This window comes from Lycium barbarum, chromosome 12 (assembly GCF_019175385.1).
Source record: "Lycium barbarum isolate Lr01 chromosome 12, ASM1917538v2, whole genome shotgun sequence".
Lineage (NCBI taxonomy): Eukaryota > Viridiplantae > Streptophyta > Magnoliopsida > Solanales > Solanaceae > Lycium > Lycium barbarum.
Window position 1 is genome coordinate 82,045,680 of NC_083348.1, and position 14,035 is coordinate 82,059,714.

The following is a 14,035-nucleotide window of genomic DNA, read 5'->3' on the forward strand; positions in this document are numbered from 1 at the left end:
AATAGCAGAAAGGGTGTCCTAAACAGGTGGATCACCAGGCTGTGCGTCTGTACCTGCGGGCATGAAACGCAGCCCCCGGAGAAGGGGGTCAGTACGAAATATGTACTGAGTATGCAAAGCAGAAGGTACAGAAATAAATCTGAATAATAATCGAATCAGATATATAGAAAATAATACATATCAAAATGTTTATTCCCAAAGTATAAATTATGCATAGGGCACTGGAAAATGTGGTCGCCCGCCTGTCGATGGCGCCACAACACAGCATAACACCAGAAAGTTTCAAATCTCCGAATCCCCGTCACACATCACAACACAGCATAACGCCAAACACAGCATAACGCCAAACATAAGTGGAACCCGGCCCTCGAGCAAGGAGCACGGTGAACCATAAACACAGCATAACACCGGAATATATCAAAAAGCGCACGACAACAGAACCGGCCCGGGAACCGGCGAACGATATCATAGTAGGCACGAGCGGAGTAGTGAGGAATCATATGCATAAAATCATTATTATAAATCCGAAGGATAAGTAAAATAGTCATATTTGAAATCGGAGTAATAATTATCACTTTTTGATTCAAAGTTGTCGAATTTACATAAAGGGCGTCGCGGGACCCACGGACGAGTATAGACCCGAACTGAGTCCGCCTATGAAAAACATACCCATTATACATCAAGCAAACTCCTATAAAAATTATTGGAGCGATCCGAGCCTCTATGCGAAAAATATGGCATTCAGAGATTACAAAATTCCTTAAAGCGAACATTTTCCATGCGAATTTCGGAAAGCGATTACTTCAAATACATCATGGTTCATATTTCATAAAAACATACATAAGAGTGCCAAAGAATATATATATATGGATCATAACATGCTCGGATCTCGAATTTGGAGTTCCCTTAAAGCTCCAATCTAGCCTATGTGAAACTAAGGCACGCCAAAAGAAGGAAGGTTGCTTTACATACCTCAAACGCTCTCCAATATGATCCAACTCCAGCTAAGTCCAAACTATGATTCGGGCTGCCCAAGGTCTACAAACAAGCCATAAAATGCCAAACATTAGCTAAAGACTTTTTGGGCATTAAATTCCAATTTCGCCCTTAACTCTACGGAAATTTGGGCGGCATTTCCCCTGTAAATAGGCTACCCCGAGAATTTAACTCGGCCATATCAATCAACAACAACAGCAACAACCAACCTAACAACATCAACAACTAATTCGGAAAGCAATACAACAACAATAGCTTTCTTTTTCCACTATTCAACAACTTACATAAATTCAATTCGACAACTTACCTTCAAGCCAAAATCGACGCTTATACATTCACATACTAACCCATGCCCCTACCAACAATATTTAAGGACATTCTAAGCAATTCATACAACATTTCCAATAATCCAAATTTTTCTCCAGCTACCCGAAACAGCCCCCCTAACCGAAACAGCCCCTCTAACTTTTTCTTCATTTACAAATTATGGTTTGTATTCACAATTCACCTTCTAACAATACTATCTCGTCCATATACCAATTACATTAAATATACAAAAGCCCCCAAATCAGTCCGCAACATCTACAACCTCAATTTGAACCAATGAACATTCATTTCCAGCATAAAATTCAAAGCGACGACGATTAAAACATTAAGCGATATTCATTCGCTCATTGTCATATAATGTGAACCATTTCAATCAACACTACACATACACATATATGGATGATTCCCAATTGTTCTTCACCTTACAATGATCATAATCAACTAACTAAACATTAATTCATAATTTCAATCACAACACAACAACACCCATCACACGCCCAACCCTCATACATATGGCATCCACTTCACCATTCTTTATTTCATGATTTTTAACCATAATAAGATACTACAACATGAATATAACCATCATAACACAAGAACAAGATCAAATCTTACCTTTTTATCTTCAACTTCCACAAGCCTAGGGTTTCCACAAGATGAGAAATAGTGGATTGATCGCTCCCACAATGCTTCCACGCTACTTAGGGACCTCAATATAGTTGATTTGTGCCAAAGAAATAATTTTTGGAAGGCTAGAATTGATCTTGATTTTTTTTTCAACTTGGCCGTGAGGTTGGGGGTTTTCTCCTTCAACTTTTAGATATTTTTTTTTTTGTGGGAAGTGAGAAAGATGAATACATGGTCATCTTTTAACTAATATGAAGTGCATTGTTGTCCCTTGGCCCACATTAAATGAGTTGGACCACTTAAAAGATGACACCAAATTGTGTGGGCACCACATGGAATTTGTGGATGACTTTCCACTTCTAATTTTATCACTTTTGGTCCCAAATTTTTCCTAATTGATCCATACCAATAAATTCATGCACAACTTATATCTCAAAATAAAATCGAAGGTCAAGAATCCCGACTTTGTATCCCGAAATAATTTTGTCCCTAACTTATCGTAATTAATCCAGATTATTCCACTGTACAAAAATACGGGTTCTAACATCCTCCCCCCCTTAAGAACATTCGTCCGCGAATGTTAGATTTATCTCACGGGTCATACAAACAATTTGGGGGAGTTTCCTTCTCAACTATCACAACCATACATTTATTGATCAAACAACAAAGTCAAATAGAGAATTGGATTACCTGTAGGTTCCGAAAATAAATGAGGATACTTCTTCTTCATATGCTCCTCAGCTTCCCAGGTCATTTCCTCTCGGTTATTGTTCCGCCACAGCACTTTAACAGAAGCCATATCTTTGTTCCGCAACCTTTTTACCTGACGATCCAATATGGCTATAGGCTGCTCCTCATAAGATAGCTCCTCTGTGACTTGAATATCATCTACAGGAAAAACTCTGGAAGGGTCACCAATACACTTACGAAGCATAGAAACATGAAATACCGGGTGTACCGCTCCCAAATCAGCTGGCAGATCTAATTCATAGGCCACCTTGCCTATTGTACGAATAATTTGATACGGCCCAATATATCTCGGACTGAGCTTCCCTTTCTTGCCGAATCTCATAACACCTTTCATAGGCGACACTTTCAGGAACACCCAATCGCCAATCTGAAACTCTAACGGTCGACGTCGTTTATCAGCATAAGATTTCTGTCGACTCTGGGCCGCTAGCAATCTCTCTCGAATAAGTCTCACCTTATCCACGGCCTGCTGGACCACATCTGGACCGATGAACTGAGTCTCACCCACGTCAAACCAACCAATCGGAGATCTGCATTTCCTGCCATACAAAGCCTCATAGGGTGCCATCTGAATACTGGAGTGGTAGCTGTTGTTATATGCAAACTCAACAAGCGGTAAATGGTCGTCCCAGCTACCCCTGAAATCAATAACGCAGGCACGCAACATATCTTCCAATGTCTGAATAGTGCGCTCGGCCTGTCCGTCAGACTGGGGATGGAAGGCTGTACTCAGGCTCACCTGGGTTCCCAATCCTTCCTGAAACGATCTCCAGAACCTAGCTGTAAACTGGGCACCTCTATCGGAAATAACAGACACCGGAACTCCATGAAGTCGTACAATCTCCCTGACATAAAGCCTGGCATAATCCTCAGCTGAATAGGTGGTCCGAACCGGAAGAAAATGGGCTGATTTCGTCAGCCGATCAACAATAACCCAAATAGAATCATACCTCCGTGGAGTGCGAGGTAGACCTGTAATAAAGTCCATATTAATGATCTCCCACTTCCACGTCGGTATCTCCATCTCCTGCAATAGCCCACCGGGCTTCTGGTGCTCAATCTTAACCTGCTGGCAATTTGGACACTGAGCAACGAACTCTGCTATATCTCTTTTCATACCGTCCCACCAATATAGGCATCTGATATCATGGTACATCTTCGTCGACCCTGGGTGAACAGAATATCGGGCGTAATGTGCCTCGCCCATAACCTGTCGCCGCAACCCTGCAACGTCAGGTACACACAATCTGCCTCTGTGAAATAACACTCCATTAGGTGAAATCTCAAACGGAGTCTTCTCCTGTGCCAGCGCTGCGTCTCTGTACTTTGCCAGAATAGGATCCTCATACTGATGCCGCTTAATATCTTCTGTAATAGAGGACTCAGCAATACCTCGAACAGAAACCCCAACATCTCCAGAATCAGCCAAGCGAACTCCAAGACTAGCCAACTGATGAATATCGCGAACCATTTCTTTACTCTCTGATGGCACGTCTACTAGGCTGCCCATAGACTTGCGGCTGAGTGCATCCGCCACAACATTAGCTTTCCCAGGATGGTAGAGAATGTCAACATCATAATCTTTCAGCAACTCTAACCACCTCCGCTGCCGCAAGTTCAGCTCCTTTTGCCTAAAGATGTACTGAAGGCTCTTATGATCTGTATAAATGTCAACGTGAACCCCATATAAGTAATGTCTCCACATCTTCAAGGCATGAATGACCGCGGCCAGCTCCAAATCGTGAGTAGGATAATTCTTTTCATGTTTTCTGAGCTGCCGGGAAGCATAAGCTATCACCCTGCCATGCTGCATCAACACACATCCCAAACCAATACCAGAGGCATCACAATAAATCACATACCCATCTGGACCCTCCGGAAGAGTCAGGACTGGAGCCGTAGTCAACTTCTCTTTCAGCAACTGGAAGCTACGCTCGCAAGCATCTGACCACTGAAACTTAGCTCCCTTCTGAGTCAGCCTTGTCAAAGGCGCTGAAATGGAAGCAAACTTCTCCACGAATCTCCGATAATAACCAGCCAATCCCAGAAAGCTACGCACCTCTGTCGGCGTCGTAGGTCTAGGCCAATTCTTTACGGCCTCGATCTTCTGGGTATCCACCCGGACGCCATCAGCCCCAATAATATGTCCCAGAAATGCCACTGAAGATAACCAGAATTCACACTTAGAAAATTTAGCATATAATTCCTGGTGCCGAAGTGTGCCAAGTACCGTCCTCAAATGGTCTGCATGCTCTGCTTCTGACCGAGAATAAACCAGAATATCATCGATAAATACGATCACAAACATATCCAAGAACGGTCTGAATACCCGATTCATCAGGTCCATAAATACTGCTGGGGCATTTGTCAGCCCAAAAGACATAACTCTGAACTCATAGTGCCCATATCGGGTCCTGAATGCTGTCTTGGGAATATCAGCCTCTCGTACCCGTACCTGATGGTAACCCGATCGCAGGTCTATCTTCGAGAAGTACCTGGCACCCTGCAGCTGATCAAACAAATCATCAATCCTGGGGAGGGGATATTTATTCTTGATGGTTACCTTATTCAACTGCCGATAATCAATGCACATCCGCAGCGAGCCGTCTTTCTTCCTCACAAATAATACTGGAGCTCCCCAGGGTGACGCACTAGGCCGAATGAAACCCTTCTCCAATAAATCTCTCAGCTGCTCTTTCAATTCTTTTAATTCTGCAGGTGCCATTCTGTACGGAGGAATAGAGATAGGCTGAGTGTCTGGCAACAGATCAATAGCAAACTCTATCTCCCGTTCGGGAGGTAGACCCGGAAGCTCATCTGGGAATACATCTACAAATTCATTAACCACTGGGACTGACTGAAGAGTCGGTGCCTCTGCCTCTAAATCATGAACACGGACCAGATGATAAATATACCCCTTTCTGATCATTTTCTCAGCCTTGAGGTATGAAATAAACTTACCCCTCGGCGATACTGTATTACCTGCCCACTCTATAACTGGCTCCCCTGGGAATTGGAATCGGACTATCTTCTTTTGACAGTCAACATTAGCATAGCAAGAAGCTAGCCAATCCATACCCATAATCACGTCAAACTCGATCATATCTAACTCTACCAAATCCGCCTTAGTGCAGCGGCCACAGATAATCACGGAACAATCTCTATAAATCTGACTGGCTATAACAGAATCCCCTACTGGTGTAGCTACCTCAAAAGGCTCTATCGGTTCGGATTCTATCCCAATTTTATCAGCAACGAGTGGAGATATAAATGATAATGTAGAACCAGGATCAATCAATGCATACACATCACGAGAGAAAACCAGTAATATACCTGTGACGACATTAGGCGAAGCCTCCTGGTCCTGTCTGCTGGCTAAAGCATAAATGCGGTTCGAAGGACCGCTAGAACCCGAAGCTCCGCCACGACCCCTGCCGCGGCCTGCTGGTGCTGGAGTACCTCGCCCCGCAGGGCGCATCGCCACCGAGGCTGAAGATGAACCACCGGCTGACCCGGTAGACTGAGCTGAACTGCCTGTACCACCTCTAGCCGGACAGTCTCTCATCTGATGGCCCTGACGGCCGCACACAAAGCATGCACCCGTAGCTCGGAAACACTCTCCCGGGTGCTGTCTCCCACAGTAGGAACACAAAGGTCTGGGTGGCCTCATCTGACTGCTGGAACCTCTGTTCAACTGTGAACCTGAAGCCCTGGAGCTCGGGCCTGCCCCTGAATATCCGACACCCTCAGATCTCCTGCCGGTAAACTGTGGGGGTGTACCCCGGCCTGACGGAGGAGGATGTCTGCCTGACTGCTGCTGCTGAGGCTGTCCGCCTCGAGAGTCTCCAGAATAACCTGCGAATCTGGCCCTCTTGGGCGGCCTCCTGTCCCGATCTCTGCTAGAATAATCAGCTCTATGTCGGTCCTCCATACCTAGGGCATAAGCCTGTAGTCGGGCAATATCCATGTCTGCCTGCAATGCCACCGCCATACAGCCATCAATCAAATAGCGGTCTAACCCCATCACGTATCTGTGCATCCGATCGGCCATATCTGCTACTATGGCAGGTGCATACCGGGCCAAAGAATCAAACTCCATATTATACTCACGGACGCTCCGACCCCTCTGCTGCAGATGCAAAAATCGGTCAACCCGCGCTCGCCGTAACTCTGGGGGCAAAAAGTGGTGAGTGAAAGCAGTCACGAACTCGTCCCAAGTAGCTGGGGTAGCACCCTCACCCCTGGATAGCTCCCAGGACTCATACCAGTGAGCAGCAACATCCCGTAGTCTATGCGAAGCCAACTCAACAGACTCAGTCTCTGAAGCCCTGACCAAATCTAGTGAGCGCCGCATCCCCCGAATAAAGTCATGGGGGTCCTCGTCGGGCTTAGACCCGTAAAACTCTGGAGGGCCACATAATAGAAACTCTCGAACCCTCAGGCTGTCACGCCTATCGTCATCATCATCATCTCTCCGCCCGCGTCTGCGAGCCTGTCCCGCTACCAGAGTGGTCAATAACTGCACAGCCTCTCTCAGTGTCCTGTCCTCCGCCCCTTGCTGAGGAGCTGGAGGCGCGGGAGCTGAAGCCCCTGGAGCTAATGGTGAAGCTGCTCCAGACTCCTCTGACGATGAAGACGTAGCAGAGTCGGCTGGCCGGGATGTAATATCACGCATCATCTGAGCAAGGGTCCGAGTACCCTTCTGAGCCCGGCTGGTCTCTCCTACTACGCCCTTTTTCTTCTGGGCGGCCGTCGCCTTTTTCGGAGGCATCACTGAAAGAAAAACAACAACAGATCAAAACAGAATCATCCTAATAGCACAGTTCTATCGCACGATCTAAGATCAGAAGAAAAGACAACATCCTAAATGTCCTGTAGCCTCCTGTTTATAGATGTGGTGCACAACACACCGATAAACAAGACTCTACTAGACACGATCTGTGGACACTCCGAGGACAAACCGCTCTGATACCACTTCTGTCACGACCCAACCCCGTAGGCCGTGACTAGTGCCCGATCTGAGCACCCGAACCCATCTATTAAGTATTATCTCAAATTCCATCAACTCATTCTAGTATATGGCGGAAGCCGACAAGGCTTTATTTCAAATTTAAGTAATTTCCAGAAAAATTTCGGCAGAGTTTCCTTTGTTTTACGGACTATCCAATATACCCTGCACGCAGAAAATACCAACAAAAGCCACACAGGGCTAACCAAGCAAGATATAAACATATGCGGACCGGCCGCCTCGGCGTATAGGATCGCCCAAACAACATATGCGGACCGGCCGCCTCGGCGTATGGGATCACCCAAACGACATGTACATACATCCATACAGAAAGACCCTAACCCACAAACATGTCCACAGACCTCTAAACAGACCGACAGAATCATATGACGGGACAGGGCCCCGCCGTACCCATGAACGAATATATACAAATGCACTAATAAATATATATACCAAAAGTATAAGCTCCGGAAAGAGAGGAGCACTCCGAATAGCAGAAAGGGTGTCCTAAACAGGTGGATCACCAGGCTGTGCGTCTGTACCTGCGGGCATGAAACGCAGCCCCCGGAGAAGGGGGTCAGTACGAAATATGTACTGAGTATGCAAAGCAGAAGGTACAGAAATAAATCTGAATAATAATCGAATCAGATATATAGAAAATAATACATATCAAAATGTTTATTCCCAAAGTATAAATTATGCATAGGGCACTGGAAAATGTGGTCGCCCGCCTGTCGATGGCGCCACAACACAGCATAACACCAGAAAGTTTCAAATCTCCGAATCCCCGTCACACATCACAACACAGCATAACGCCAAACACAGCATAACGCCAAACATAAGTGGAACCCGGCCCTCGAGCAAGGAGCACGGTGAACCATAAACACAGCATAACACCGGAATATATCAAAAAGCGCACGACAACAGAACCGGCCCGGGAACCGGCGAACGATATCATAGTAGGCACGAGCGGAGTAGTGAGGAATCATATGCATAAAATCATTATTATAAATCCGAAGGATAAGTAAAATAGTCATATTTGAAATCGGAGTAATAATTATCACTTTTTGATTCAAAGTTGTCGAATTTACATAAAGGGCGTCGCGGGACCCACGGACGAGTATAGACCCGAACTGAGTCCGCCTATGAAAAACATACCCATTATACATCAAGCAAACTCCTATAAAAATTATTGGAGCGATCCGAGCCTCTATGCGAAAAATATGGCATTCAGAGATTACAAAATTCCTTAAAGCGAACATTTTCCATGCGAATTTCGGAAAGCGATTACTTCAAATACATCATGGTTCATATTTCATAAAAACATACATAAGAGTGCCAAAGAATATATATATATGGATCATAACATGCTCGGATCTCGAATTTGGAGTTCCCTTAAAGCTCCAATCTAGCCTATGTGAAACTAAGGCACGCCAAAAGAAGGAAGGTTGCTTTACATACCTCAAACGCTCTCCAATATGATCCAACTCCAGCTAAGTCCAAACTATGATTCGGGCTGCCCAAGGTCTACAAACAAGCCATAAAATGCCAAACATTAGCTAAAGACTTTTTGGGCATTAAATTCCAATTTCGCCCTTAACTCTACGGAAATTTGGGCGGCATTTCCCCTGTAAATAGGCTACCCCGAGAATTTAACTCGGCCATATCAATCAACAACAACAGCAACAACCAACCTAACAACATCAACAACTAATTCGGAAAGCAATACAACAACAATAGCTTTCTTTTTCCACTATTCAACAACTTACATAAATTCAATTCGACAACTTACCTTCAAGCCAAAATCGACGCTTATACATTCACATACTAACCCATGCCCCTACCAACAATATTTAAGGACATTCTAAGCAATTCATACAACATTTCCAATAATCCAAATTTTTCTCCAGCTACCCGAAACAGCCCCCCTAACCGAAACAGCCCCTCTAACTTTTTCTTCATTTACAAATTATGGTTTGTATTCACAATTCACCTTCTAACAATACTATCTCGTCCATATACCAATTACATTAAATATACAAAAGCCCCCAAATCAGTCCGCAACATCTACAACCTCAATTTGAACCAATGAACATTCATTTCCAGCATAAAATTCAAAGCGACGACGATTAAAACATTAAGCGATATTCATTCGCTCATTGTCATATAATGTGAACCATTTCAATCAACACTACACATACACATATATGGATGATTCCCAATTGTTCTTCACCTTACAATGATCATAATCAACTAACTAAACATTAATTCATAATTTCAATCACAACACAACAACACCCATCACACGCCCAACCCTCATACATATGGCATCCACTTCACCATTCTTTATTTCATGATTTTTAACCATAATAAGATACTACAACATGAATATAACCATCATAACACAAGAACAAGATCAAATCTTACCTTTTTATCTTCAACTTCCACAAGCCTAGGGTTTCCACAAGATGAGAAATAGTGGATTGATCGCTCCCACAATGCTTCCACGCTACTTAGGGACCTCAATATAGTTGATTTGTGCCAAAGAAATAATTTTTGGAAGGCTAGAATTGATCTTGATTTTTTTTTCAACTTGGCCGTGAGGTTGGGGGTTTTCTCCTTCAACTTTTAGATATTTTTTTTTTTGTGGGAAGTGAGAAAGATGAATACATGGTCATCTTTTAACTAATATGAAGTGCATTGTTGTCCCTTGGCCCACATTAAATGAGTTGGACCACTTAAAAGATGACACCAAATTGTGTGGGCACCACATGGAATTTGTGGATGACTTTCCACTTCTAATTTTATCACTTTTGGTCCCAAATTTTTCCTAATTGATCCATACCAATAAATTCATGCACAACTTATATCTCAAAATAAAATCGAAGGTCAAGAATCCCGACTTTGTATCCCGAAATAATTTTGTCCCTAACTTATCGTAATTAATCCAGATTATTCCACTGTACAAAAATACGGGTTCTAACAGTTTGGGGCGAGTTTTTTTTTGTTGGGGCGTAAGCCCAGAAAACTTTTTCAAACTAAAACGAAATTTGTTAAATAAGTCCTTAGTATAATGCCCAAATTCTCAAAAGTCAACATGTAATTACTCAAATATTTTAAAAAGGAACTGAAACATTAAATTTAAAAGTCAAGACCTTTTTTTTATTGCTAGAATGCCTAATATATGTTCTTTTCCAATTATTTATCTTGTCTTCTACTATCTCAAAAAAGTAACGAGCAGTCACTTATACTTGTAAGTACGTATAATAGATTGTTCTAATTAGTTTTTTTGTGGGAGTGGAGTATGTATATGTGTGTGTGTGTATATATATATATCACTTATTTATTGTTTTCTTCAATTTTTTACGTTATTTAACCTATTTAAAAATATTTATTATAATTATATCATTTTATAAAATACTAAAAATTAAAGTCCCATGAGGCTTACGCCTCGTGCCTCGGGGCTTACGCCTCACTGAGGCAGACATAAAACGCCTCGCCTTACGCCCTCGCCTTTTAAAACACTGATAACAAGTCGTAGTATTGCATATTTACTATTTGAGAACATCATCAGGGTGAATATCACTTAATATTTCTTTTAAAAATACATAACTGAATGGTACATTTTCACTTGTCATTGGTCTTTTGTTCTATGTATCAAAATTATCATATTTTATTATTTCGCTATTTGAAAGTAATTTTATTTTTATTCATGAAGGAGTTACATTTTAATTATAATACTGATAAAGTTTATTGATTATTTGCTTGGGGAGATAAAATGAATAGTATGATAGTAATATTGTTTTAAGAAATTTTAATTTTTCATTGTTTGAAAATTAAATGTTAGAGTTGATTTGCATTTCATAATAACTTTTATTTCATTATATTGTTTATACCTGTAAAATTATATTATATATATTTACAAGTTGTAAGTGGCGTATAATGGATTGCTTTGATTAGTTTTTTGTGAGGCGCGCGCGCGCACACACATATATATAGATAGATAGAGAGAGATTTCATTTATTTACAATTTTTTTTAATGTAATCTACCTATTTAAAAATATTTATTATAATTATATTATTTTATGAAAACTAAAAATTTAAATACCCATGGGGCTTAAACCCCGTGCCTCGAGGCTTACGCCTAGCCGAGACATACATAAAATGTCCTGCCTTACGCCCCCGCCTTTTAAAACACTGCCTGAAACAAGTTGAAAGATATGTACTGAAATAATTGTGCAGATTTATTTTAGAAGTGAAGTTTTCATGTTTCTTTGGATGGTCCATATGTAAAGCATTACCTATTATTACATCCCTTCTAAGTGTCTACTATGTATGATAAACATGGGAGGCAAGCAAAAATCTCAAACGCTTCTTTAAGGACCACCCGTCCATCTAAACCTTTAGCCCGACAGGTGGTGGGAAGACAAAAGGGACGTATTATGACAGATTAAAGGATACAATACACAATGCATTCCATTTGCTTATCTTAATTAATTAGCCTTTGAATGACAACTTGGATATTCCTCACAAACTATTCAGAGAAGGTTTTTCATGTTTTATGTCATCTTCTTTCTTTTAATGTCTTATATCATCTATTGGCATAAGCCTAAGTGTTAACCTGTTGAATAATCCTCCCTAACGTGCAGGGGTTTGTTAAAAGACATGCATAGTTTGACCCTTAATAGCCAGCTTCAGCCTGCCGGATGTTGACAGGTATCCTCATTTCTACTATTTCAGAATGTTTGGCCAATTAACTTAAATTATAATTTACGAAATTCAAAGATATTCTAAATATTAGTACAACTGAAGAGCAAGAAGAAAGTGGATAATATTAAATTAGCAGCAACTATTGAAGGATAGCGTTCATTCACTATAGTTGTGTTAATGAAAATGTGATTTAGGTAGCCAAGTTTTCCTTGGGCAAGGCATATTGCAAAGGCTTACATTTTCACTCTCAGTCTTTTGATATCTTCCTTAATAGAGGCTCATATATTTTCTCCAGCCTTGTGTCTCTTAAAATCGGAAAAGTTCAGAGTGGAGAGGCAGTGTCAAAGATTATCTACCAAAGCTCAAAGAAAGATGATATCTTATACCATGGTAATAGTATGGAGTGTTATTATGTCATGTACATGTAAGAGGAATTTCATTTCCACAGTTTTTGAAAATATATTGGTGTCTGCAACTGCAACCTATGAGGTATGGTTGTTTCGAACACAAAAGGTGTGATTGCAAGAATATTCTGAGCCATCAGTTTCTATAATTTGGTACAACGCTAGACTTGATTAAAGTTTGAGCAGCACATACCTCAAGCTTTACTTAGGGTACATGCTCAAAATGTTGACTTAAAAGGAGTCCTACAGAAAACTTACAAAGTAACGACTTGAGTTTCTACTTGTGACTTCATTTCATAAGGGAGAAGGTGCAACAAGATTTAGTTCATCCTGAATACATCCCATCTAATGAACTTGAGACAGATTAGTTGACAAAGGACCTGCAAATGCTCAGCATTATTATTTGCTATCCAAGCTAGGTGTGCTGAACATTTTTTCACCACCTAGCTTGAAATGAGTATACAAATGTTTTCCCGTGTTGAACCTTTCAAGTTATTTTGTAGCTGCAGGTTGCAAACAGTGAATCGAGCATTTGCCCGTTGTTCACATAAAAGTACATTTAAGCCGGAATGTGAGCGCGGGCATCACTATCTAGTACATACATATGGGTGTGTTCTCACGTGCTTGCCTTGGATTACTTCTTTAATGTTGGGCTTGGTGGGCTAATCTCTTGTCTGGGCTGTCCAATCCCAGAGTTGGGTCACGTGGCCCAATCGAAAGAATGGGCTTGATCTCTACATTGGACTCCAAGGAAACCACCGCTCTTCTTTAATTTTTTTGCATTTAAAAAAGAGACGACCCTTAAAGCTTACAAAGCACAAGCAATTTGACTGTTACTTTAGATTTAATTTCATGCATTTAAGTACTTGGGTAAAATAAGTTGCAAGGGATGACCCGTGTTAACAAGTCGTCATTTGATAATGAGTTTTAGTGTGTCAAGTTATCATTTGGCATAAATATTTATTTTAAGACAAGTTTGATAAGGAATCCTGATGATCAGTGTTAATCACCCCAAATTCCGCAATTCGATTTATTAATTTGTATTGACTTAAATGAAATTAAAATTAACCAGATAAACTCAAAAAAATCTAAGTAGGCGCACAACATAAGCTTAAACTCAAAAAAATCTAAGTAGGCGCACAACATAAGCTTAAAATTGTCCCTGCTGCTAATAAAGAAAAAGAAAGACTGAAAATAAACTTATTCTACGCTC

General features: G+C 41.4%; 1 long non-coding RNA gene across 3 annotated transcripts in view; it reads left to right on the forward strand.

Annotated features, from left to right (window-relative positions):
- Positions 1–13,720, forward strand: part of LOC132622368 (uncharacterized) — a 38,685-nt gene extending 24,965 nt beyond the window's left edge. For 2 of the 3 annotated variants that reach the window (XR_009575872.1, XR_009575873.1), the window contains 2 exons: positions 12,358–12,424; positions 12,714–13,720. This is a non-coding gene — a long non-coding RNA (uncharacterized LOC132622368). The remainder of the gene's footprint in view (positions 1–12,357; positions 12,425–12,713) is intronic. The other variant, XR_009575875.1, reaches the window with a different exon arrangement.
- The last annotated feature ends 315 nt before the right edge of the window (positions 13,721–14,035 follow it).